Source organism: Cupressus sempervirens, chromosome 2, assembly GCF_028749045.1.
Source record: "Cupressus sempervirens isolate cs-2001-9-10 chromosome 2, ASM2874904v1, whole genome shotgun sequence".
NCBI classification, from domain to species: Eukaryota; Viridiplantae; Streptophyta; class Pinopsida; order Cupressales; family Cupressaceae; genus Cupressus; species Cupressus sempervirens.
The window spans coordinates 761,064,210-761,074,211 of NC_143119.1; positions in this window are offsets into that span (position 1 = coordinate 761,064,210).

Genomic DNA, 10,002 nt, shown 5'->3' on the forward strand with positions numbered 1-10,002 from the left:
TATAGAGAAGTGGTATGCTTCTAGTACCTAGCTAGGACCTAGAACAAGCTTTCATGCTTGACCAAATAATAAGATAAGAGAATGCTATATCTTATGAGGCATATGGAGCTGATGGACTTCAGACAGGATCAAGATTTAATATTAATTCCAAGTCTCTAGTATTATAGAGCATGGCTCCTACAACTAATAAGCCTAAGTTAATGGATGTGCAAATAACAAATCAAGGAAATATGATAGTTTGGACCATGCAGTGTACCTCAGGTACAAAGATCCCCAAGGCAATGAAACACTTCTCATTCATGAATGAGGCCAAAGTGGAGGAAATAAAGACAAGACTAGCTATATCTTTCCATGATTATATAGATGTTAGGAAACTTTCTAAGGAAGAGCTCAGGAAGAGAGATGTCTATAAACAAAGAATAGATGAATTGGAAGCCAAAGCTCAAGGATTAGAAGTAGAATTTGCATTTTTGAGAGAAACTAACTAATTCAGAGCAAAATAGGGTATAGGCATCAAAGAACAACCAAATAGGGTCACAATAGAAACAACTATGCAAAGAGAGGAGTTGGAGGTAGAGGAAATAGATCCAATAAGGATGAGAATTGATTCTCCATCCCCACAGTAGGGTGGTGAGGCAAGAACAATGGTCCTAAAAAGCACGATAGGCCACAGAGTAAAAACTTTAAAATATATATCTCAACAAGCTCATGCTCTTTTTATCTCTTTACAAGATGTTGAGCATGTTTGCAATGAAGCACTTTCATGACTATCACCCACATTTAATATAAGGGGGCATATGCATAATTCTTGGAGAGGATAATCATATTGATGGCAAAGAAGCCAGATTTTCCTAATAAAATCATCACAATAAAAGAAGGCCTAGACACAAAGTTGCAGATTATACAAGGTAAGATGAAAATTTTATCACAAGGGATTGAGCCCTGCATTTCTCCAATTTTGAATGCTTATAGAAAATTAAAAAACTGGCAAGATTGGTCAAATTCTTTTGATTCAGTGCTAACTCAAGCAGGCACAACATCAATTTTTGAAGCTGATAGTGATGTCCCTTTCAATAACCTAATTGATTCATTATTCAAAGTTGAAATAGACTTGAATAAATTTTCATTCGAATCAAGGGCCATAACAGATGCTAGGTGGACTAAAGAAACAAAAGACTTAAATGAAGTTAAGACAACTGAATGGCCAACAAAAAGGGAGATATATGTCTAGGAGGCAGCTGGAGAGATCAAGGCTCTACTGATAGGAAGTAGTTGAAGTTTTATGTGATTAAAGGTAGTAGAAGACAAAAGGAATTAATTTAAAGACTCCTTCAATAAGTGTCACCTACTGACTTCACAACTACTTTCCTATTTTTGTTAGAATGTAGAGAATATTTTAAATATAACTTTTCATACATATTTGGCCACTCATTTTTCCAGTAATATTTTGATGTGTGTCCTCCCATCTAAAGCTTGATGCAATCCTTTTATATAAGTATTTCCAAGATGTGGAGTAAGGGTCTAAAGTCTGTACAATTTTTATCTATTTACAGTTTGTCCAATTTTTGTGTCAATTATGTGGTGTATTCAATCTTTTGCAAATCTAGGAATACATTGAATCTTGAATAATAGACTTTGTCATGTCTTGAGTTATATTTTGAGCTTCATATCAGTACTATATTGTTTTCAAAGAAAATTAATACAAAGGACAGTTCTGCATATCTATGTCTCTAAATTTTGTTTCAATTTTCATATATCTGTAATTTTGGGATAGAAATGAACAAAGTTCTTTAATTTTGATGCATCTTGGATGGGTTGTATATCTTTTTATTGATTGCTATTAATTAAAAGAGCTAGGTAAATGCTTTCAAGAATAGATAGGGTTTCTAGGTATATGGAAGGGATATCATAAGAATGAAATTCAGGGTTAACTGCTAACAGATTTATTTGCAAGTCAATTTAATAGGTTGAGGATTACTGGTTTGACTTTGTATAACAATGGATAAGGTGTTGATCAATTAATTCAATTGAAATTTGATATTTTCATGTGGTTTCACAATACACATATCAATCAAAATCAATTTTCCATTTATGTGATGAAGAACTAAAATTGTTGGTCATTACTTATTTGCAATAGCCTTCTGAGTTATAACTAGCTACTATAATCAAGGAGTTCATTACAAGTTCAAGAAGAATATTGACCATTTTTCTGCTATAGGGGATAGATTTGAAAGAAGTATCAGTGAGAAATTCTTTGAAAAAAATCATAGAAGAAGACCCATCATTTCCAAATCCCTAAGGTGCACGCACCTTGGCCCTGTAGAGCCTAAAGTGTAGAAAGCCCTTATGAGCTTTTTTGAAGTTGGTCAAGATCTCAGATGAATTCCATTGAATATAGGAAATAACTAAGCCTTAGGATTGTTTTTATCTTATGCATCCTGGTATTGGGTTTAGAGCAACTTGGTAGTTTTAAAACACCAATACCTCCTAAGATATTACAAAGAAAGCTTTGAAATATAATTAAATTCATATTTATATTTCAAAGAATTAGTTGATCTTTTTAAGTAACCATCAAAATTCATAATTAATTTTTTTACTCTTTCATACCAAGCTTGAACTTTCATTCTTATTACACAACTTCAATATGGGTCACCCCCCTTTCTTTAAAATATTGTAAACATAACTCTAGGTGCAATAGAGGTAGCTAATTTGACATACATAGCAATTTCTCTTTATCTTGATTTAAATTATTATACATAGATGGACATGGTACATATATAATAACCAACTATATATAATTATTTGGTCTTATGAGGTAACATGTATAGTTAGGATACACCCCTAGTCATTCATTATGTTTTGGAATAAGTAGAAATACTAAAACAACTCATAAAAAGTTAAGAAAAATACATCCTAAGCTTGACCTTTAGTATAATGAGGAAGTTATAAAGTTGGTAGTCATTGTATTAATTTGAAATATTACCCAAGAAATCAAGATGTGTGCATATTTTAGAGATACCAATAAAACATGTACCAAAAATATAGATAGTGGTTTCTCTTGATCTTTATTTAAATTATTTTTACATGGATGGACATGGTACATAGTTAATATCCAACTATATATAATTTCTTAGTCTTATGAGCCAATACGTATAGTTTGGATTCATCCCTAGTCATTCACCATGTTGTTGAATATGTGGAAATACTAAACCAACTCATCAAAAGTTAAAAAAAATACATCCATGTTTGACCTTTAGCATAAAAGAGGAAGTTTAAAAGATGTTAGACATTAGATTCATTTGACATATTACCAAAGGAATCAATATTTTTACATACTTAGAGATACCAATAAAGCATGTACCAAAAACAACTTCTTGCTTTTGAATTTTACATGATTATAAACTTGATAATTGGACACAAGATGTTATCTAAGTTTATAAATGGAATTGTAAGGTACATTAAAAAAAATTAGGAACCCATACAAAAAGAACCTTCACCAACATTTGGGCAATTAACACATGTTATTTGGGCTTTTAAATAGTAATGTCATAAAATTATAATAAAAAGAAAATACCAAAGAGATCACCTAGAATGTAAATTTGGTTAAATAAAAATATGCTTAGAGAGCATTAGTCCATATTAAATCTTAGGAAATTGCAATTTAAATACCAAAGCGATCACCTAGAATTTAAATACCATAAGTATCATTTGAACAATCAAACAATTAAACATTATCTATTATGCTCATCTTGTTGTAACTCGGTCTCTACTATAATCTGAATAACAATATTAACTAGTAGTCCACTATCCTAAGGTAACAAGTTTTTCTAAATGTAAACATGTAAATATAAAACATAATAAAACATTCAACACAAGTTTGACGCTAGGATTTAACGTAGATACCCAATTTGGGAAAAATCACCTAAAATGTAAATTGGGTTAAATACTAGAATTTTTATCTTAATAGTTAAAATATAACTGGAAGAGAGTTTTATTACTTAGAGCAATATAACATTTATGTGAAAATAGAACTCTACTTTTAGAGGATGCTTGTAAGCTTTCCAACAAATATAAAGGAAATTACAAGTGTAAAATATTTGTGTAACTTTAGTTAGAATGTTTAGAATAAATGAGAGTGGGGCAGGCGGGGGGGGGCGGCTATTATTCTTATCTTTTTGTAAATCAGTCTCTATTGTAATTTGAGTAGCAATACTAACTAGTAGTCCACTATCCTAAGATGATGCAGGAGCATCCTAGGTGTAAGTGCAATCTTGCATCACCCAAAAATATTTTCTTTTCAGTCTTTTCTATTTTAATAAGGACTCGTAGACAAGGTGGTTACTATTTATGGGAACTTGCTATTTTTAGTAAGTTTTTCATATGAGCTCGGGATGTTCTCATTTTCTACAGGAAGGTTCATTTTAGAGTTATAAGCCTACCATAAAAATTGCATTGCTCTAGCTTAAGTATCAAAGAAGTTATTGCAGATTTTTGATGGAAACATTTACAGGAAAATCTTCAGGCTCACCATTGGAGGCCTTAGAGTTCCTAGATGAGGTCGAAAAACTTGATGAAAGGGCACTTACGCTATTCTGAGCCTGTAGATCAAGAGATAGTGTTTTCAAAAAGTGGTTATAATAGCCAATCAAAGCAACAGTTCGAGAGTTATGGCCTTTCAAAGTTGGGCTGCCAAAATTTCTAAAATAATTTGTCAAAAATGTATTTAGCTGACTCTATATGTATTGTTAGGGTCTGTCGGCCCTAGGTACTAAGTTTTAGCATCTAGAACTTTCTCGAGCGACATAAAATTGTCTATTTAAGAAAAGCCTGAATATTGTTTAGGACAACTTTGGGTGATAGCTCGTAGCTTGTCTTGCAGATTATTGTAATGTCAACCTTTGATTAAAAGTATTTCAATACAAACTATTTACAATGATTAGAAATAAAACATTAGGGTTTGATCTGTATGATTAAGACTCACTTTGTAGTTTCAGATCTTTGTTCAGTTCATGTACCGATTCCCTAATAAGCCTTCCTTGTCACCTCTGTCCTTGAATTTCTTAGCAACCCTTCAAGCATTCACCCTTGTCTTCACAAAAAACTTAAGCCTTCTTCTTAGATTTGCTTATCAACCTTAGCAACTTTGTTGCCTCTTACTAGAAACATGTACAGATTCTCTTCTCTTGTAACGCCCCGCCAAGGGATCCAAAAGAATTAACCTAAAGTTTCACTAAGTTTGCTAAACATTTTTTTTTTTAAAGTAAGAAAGTATGACATACACATCAAACAAATAGTAGCAGAAGCAATAACATGTAATCATCGACAAACATACATTGCAAGTTACATTTCTTAAAGATCCCAAGACGTTGAGTCACGTTTAAATTTAATTAATTCTAAGTCTAACAACTAACACATACATATAAAAGAATAATCAGAAACTCCAATGTCCTTAATATACATTTGTTCCGAATGCTCCTTGGCAAATTAATTCGGAATGCTCATTCATCCACTATACATGTCACAGGGTATGAAAGGCTTAAAAGAATATACATATGTAAAGATCAAGATACAACATCCTCAAATCCATGATACAAAGTACAGTAAAAATATATAAAATTATTTACCATACATGATACATCCATACATCCATAATGATAAAACATCTATCATAAAATCTAACCATCCATCATACCAATCCAAGAACATAGTGAAGGTAAATGCCAATCACGAAAACTCCAGCCACGGTGACCACGGAACGGATCTCAATGGTAAGAATAAAAGCACTACCACCCGACCGCGTGGAACCTAAATGGTCCACTCCCACCGCGCTGAGGAGATAGTCTCAAGTCCCAAATAGGATAACAAAACCTATAATCATAAATACTCTCTAAGTCCAAGAAATCCTATAAGTATGCTAACTCAAGGGTTCCTAAAAAGATCGACATCTAAATCCCAGAGGTACCACAAGACACGTAGGAAACCTAATATGCAAGCGGGAAAGTGTCATCGCAAAAGTCATGTAGAAGTTACCCGAGCAATCCATTAGGAATCCCGGGTCCCTACTGATCCTGCGGCCACTAGTATCCTCTCGTACTGACGAGGCATACTATGGAATGCAAGGTCGTAACCAAGCGTCCTCTCTACCCCATCCTAGTCTGTACTAGCACTCATGGCATGGGAGAGAACATACAATTATCTTTTTAGGTTCATTTTCTCTCATTTAGTGTAAATGTTTTCACTTATTAAAAACGACTTACAATAGGTTTCTCAAGGCAACCTCTTAGGGCTCTGACCCCCATTGCAAGCCACTTCCCGACTCTACACATAGATAACCTACCCTAGCTCATGAACTCGTAAATCAAAGAATCATAATAAAACCATCTCAGTCCTATACGAGCAACTGAAAATATCATAAAAAGATAATCCACAAAATATATCAGTTCTTCATGAGCAACAGATAACATCAAATAGTAATCATGTAATCACGACAGTTCTCTATCAGCAACTGAAGGCATCAATGATAAGTCACAAAATCCAATGGTTCTCTAATGAGCAACCAGAAAGTAATACAAGTATAACTGATCGAGACTCAGAAATAGTTATCAAATATAACTGATCGAGACTCAAAAATGGTTAAGTTAGGTATTCTCAAATACATACACCTCAGCTTCACACAAGGAAACTGGAAAGCAATAACAAACAGTAAACACAATCATGTCATAGAGCACTTCATCACATTACCATGGTTAGGTTAAGAAAGATCGGGACCAAATCATCATGACATCACATTCACAACCCCGAGCCTCTGGTAACAACCTGAACTGGTCAACGCTAAACCAACCCCAAAACATTCAAAGTACAAGACACACATCAAAGTCTCAGAGATTGGATCTGAAAGTATATTATTTAAGTTAAGGTAAGGTTTGTGTTTTAGTTTAATGTCAAATTCAAGTAACAAAGTTTTCACAACTACCCTTTTTCGAATAACCCATTTCTATAATAACTTTCATTAAATCAATATCCAAATTTATAATTTAGTCAAATAAAATTCATTATTAATTAACTTAATTAAACTAATTTTAATTAAATTAATCAATATTCATTAGATCTAATTACTTATTTTAATCCAACTAATAATTGTTAATTTATTAATATTTAAGAAAAATTATTAATAAATTAAAATTTACAACTATATCTATGCAATTAATATTTATTTATTAAATATTTAAAAAGTTTAATCTATTATAAAAATTGAATATATTATAATTTTATTATTTAAAATTTTTAAATAAATAAAATTTGTTTTTAATAATTAAAAAAAATTATTAAAAAAAATTAAAAAAACGAAACACAAAGTTTTATATTTTTTTTCTGTCTCACCACGTTTATAGCCCGTCGGCTTTGGCCGCAGGCCTGCGGTCGCAGTACCTGCGACGCAGGTACTGTCGGCCTGCCAACAGTGGGGGGCGGGTACGGGGTGATTCCCTCCCCCCCCACTAAATATTATTATATTTTTTTTTTTATATATATATTTTTTTTTAAAATTTCAAATATAATAAAATAAATCCAATTTTATTTTTTAAAAAATTAGTTTTTATTTAATTTTCAATAAAACAAATTTTTTTTTTTTTTTAAAGGATATATATATATATCTAGAACTTTCAATTTCATTAAAACAAAACCCTTATTAAATTAGATCTTAATTTCTAAATCAAGAAAACAATGGTTCTAATTAATTCATCCAGTCTCCATGGATACAGAAATCATTGACGAATAATTAATAAATTCACAATATTGAAAGCTTAAAACTTTCATCACAGAGAATTCAGATCTACAAACCCCAGACACGAAGAAGGCAGGAAGGGATAATTGCGTATTAAATCGATAATCGAAAACACCAGACCCTACCTGATTCTGATGCTATTATGCAAACTCCAGGAACTGTAAAAGAATTCGCTCCTCTCAATAACCTTCCTCTGGAAAACTTTCTTGGTATCAGCTTTCTGAAATTCGCTTCCAAAATTGTCTCCCCCCAAAAATTCTCGTCCAACTTCGTATATCCCAAAAATGAACCCCCAAATTTGTGATAAGCAAATTCTCCTCAATTCGGGGCACTAATTGTGCGTTTACCCGAGAAGACTCTTTGCACAACTCAGTTAATTCCAATTTAACTTTTATTATCTTTTCTAATTCTTTTGCATTCAACTTTCATGCACATTAAGTTGAATGATTAAATAACTTTATTTAAAATTTCACTTGACTTCCATTCTTAATTAATTTATTACTTTAAATCTTATGTGCACTTTTAAGAAATTAAAATAACATTATTAATTTTTATAATTTAATTCTTATATTTAACTCATGTTTAGATCATGCGATCTAGAATTTTTAATAAATTAATATCTTTCAACTTTTTAATTTATTTTAGAACTTAATTGATAACATATTTAATTAATTTAAATAACAATAATATTTAGCATTTATTTAAAAATGAACTCCAAATATATTATTATTAAATTAAATAAATATTATCTTGTTCTAAGTATATCTTGAACTTTAATTTCCAACTTTAATTCTCTTATTTAATTAATTAATTAATTAATTAAATATAAAGATATCATAATAATTCCTTATTAAATTAAATCATTAATTAGTCTTTTTAATTAGACTTAATTAATAGAAAAATACACCAAGGACTCATAAAGCAACATACGAAAACCCATCATAGAAAATACATACCAAATCAAACAAAAGGGTTATAATCACAAAATTACATCATTTGATGCATTCGGAGGGTACTTAACTCAGATACTTGTCCTAATTATCAATTAGGACAATTGGCTAAAGGGTTTAGGATTTGGACTTAAGAGTTTATCTCCCCCCTCTTACCATTGAGACAGTGCGATAGGGTACGCTCATCCTGACAATTCAGGGAAGTCGATACGCGGTACCTGCAACCTGCATAAAATCCACGCATGTACAAACACAATATTCTAAGCTAAACAGGCAATGGCAGGAAGTGGTGCATCGTGTAGATCCCGACTAGCAGGTGACTACGACTCCCTTCCTTAACCATATCAGAAACACCATACATAAATAAAATAGCACGCACACCATACACATGCAGTATGGGGTAAGTATCCATAAGAGGCACATGAAATAATAAGCCATCTAACTAATCATCATCGATAACTAAAACCATTGAATAATCATCATACATGCACGAAATATAGAGTACCAAGTAATCTCATCATATAATAAACTGAGTGTAAACATCCTCTGATAATATCTAAAATAATGATACTACTCATCAAACATAAATTGGCCTAAAAGAGTTTGGCAATCATATCATAAATGTAGCTCGAAAAATGTAAACTAGGGGTAGGCACTACATCTCTATTATCTTCTTTGCATATCTAATTCACGCTCATCACCTATCCTCTAAATTTTGTCTCTATACCTCCTTAAATAAGATGCTTTTTTTTTTTCACAATTACCATTAATCTTAGGGTTCATGATTCGATTCATCAAGTTCATTGTATCTATTCATCTTACTTCTTTTCTAGAAACTTCTCATCGAATACATCTCTTATATCGTTCACCTAATCCTCTCCTTGAATTAAATGGTCCAACTCATCAATCCTTATCTTCAACATGGTTTCCATATCCCAAGAAATCAACTAAGTTAGCTGGAAATCATGATTCCTCATATGTATTCAAAATACTACCACTCGACCATTACTAAGTTCTAACACTCGGTCATCACTAAATTGCTTGGTCATTGTAGAACTTCTTGCTCAACATCAACTTGTTTAATTGTGTGATATTGATGCTCGGTCAACACTAAATTTTATTGGCACTTAATATGGCTCAGTTGACACTGGCATCACTATGCATGAACTTCAAAGTTCCTTGATCTTCTACTTTGCATGTTAGTGATCTAACTTGTCTTGCACTATCAAAACTTAAACATCAACATAATTTAAACATTCACTTTGTTTT